General features: G+C 54.6%; 1 pseudogene; it reads left to right on the top strand.

Moving 5' to 3' along the window:
* Positions 1 to 8: 8 nt before the first annotated feature.
* Positions 9 to 1,124, top strand: LOC103253056 (annotated as a pseudogene).
* Positions 1,125 to 1,130: the final 6 nt, after the last annotated feature.

Below are 1,130 nucleotides of genomic sequence, written 5' to 3'. Positions count from 1 at the left end.
CATCCTATCCTCCTACCAGCTATTCCTCTACACAACCGACTAGTTATGATCAGAGCAGTTGCTCTCAGCAGAACACCTGTGGGCAACTGAGCAGCTATGGAGAGCAGAGTAGCTATGGTCAACAAAGCAGCTATGGGCAGCAGCCTACCACTAGTTATCCCCCTGCAAACTGGATCCTACAGCCAGGTTCCAAGTCAATATAGCCAACAGAGCAGCAGCTACGGCAGCAGAGTTCATTCTGATAGGACCACCCCAGTAGCATGGGTGTTTATGGATAGGAGTCTGGAGGATTTTCCAGACCAGGAGAGAAATGGAGCATGAGTGGCCCTGATAACTGGGGCAGGGGAAGAGGGGGATTTGATCGTGGAGGCATGAGCAGAGGTGGGTGGGGAGGAGGTCCTGGTGGAATGGGCACTGGACAGCGAGGTGGCTTCAATAAGACCGGTGGACCCATGGATGAAGGACCACACCTTGATCTAGGCCCACCTGTAGATCCCGATGAAGATTCTGACAACAGTGCAAGGATTAAATGACAATGTGACTCTAGATGATCTGGCAGACTTCTTTAAGCAGTGTGGGGTTGTTAAGATGAACAAGAGAACTGGGCAACCCATGATCCACGTCTACCTGGACAAGGAGACAGGAAAGCCCAAAGGTGATGCCACAGTGGCCTATGAAGACCCACCAACTGCCAAGGCTGCTGTGGAGTAGTTTGACGGGAAAGATTTTCAAGGGAGCAAACTTAAAGTTTCTCTTGCTCGGAAGAAGCCTCCAATGAACAGCATGTGCGGTGGTATGCCACCACGTGAGGGTAGAGGGATGCCCCCACCACTCCGTAGAGGTCCAGGGGGTCTAGGCGGTTCTAGGGGACCCATGGGTCGCATGGGAGGCCGTGGAGGAGACAGAGGAGGTTTCCCTTCGAGAGGGCCCCGGGGCTCCCGAGGGAACCCTTCTGGAGGCAGCAACATCCAACACTGGGCTGGAGACTGGCAGTGTCCCAATTCGGGTTGTGGAAACCAGAACTTCGCCTGGAGAACAGAATGCAACCAGTGTAAGGCCCCAAAGCCTGAAGGCTTCCTTCCACCACCCTTCCCACCCCCGGGTGGTGATCGTGGCAGAGGTGGGCCTGG

The sequence above is a fragment of the Carlito syrichta genome, unplaced genomic scaffold (genome assembly GCF_000164805.1).
Source record: "Carlito syrichta isolate Samal-C Ts95f unplaced genomic scaffold, Tarsius_syrichta-2.0.1 Scaffold65525, whole genome shotgun sequence".
NCBI lineage: Eukaryota > Metazoa > Chordata > Mammalia > Primates > Tarsiidae > Carlito > Carlito syrichta.
This window is presented reverse-complemented; position numbering and strand designations above follow the sequence as displayed.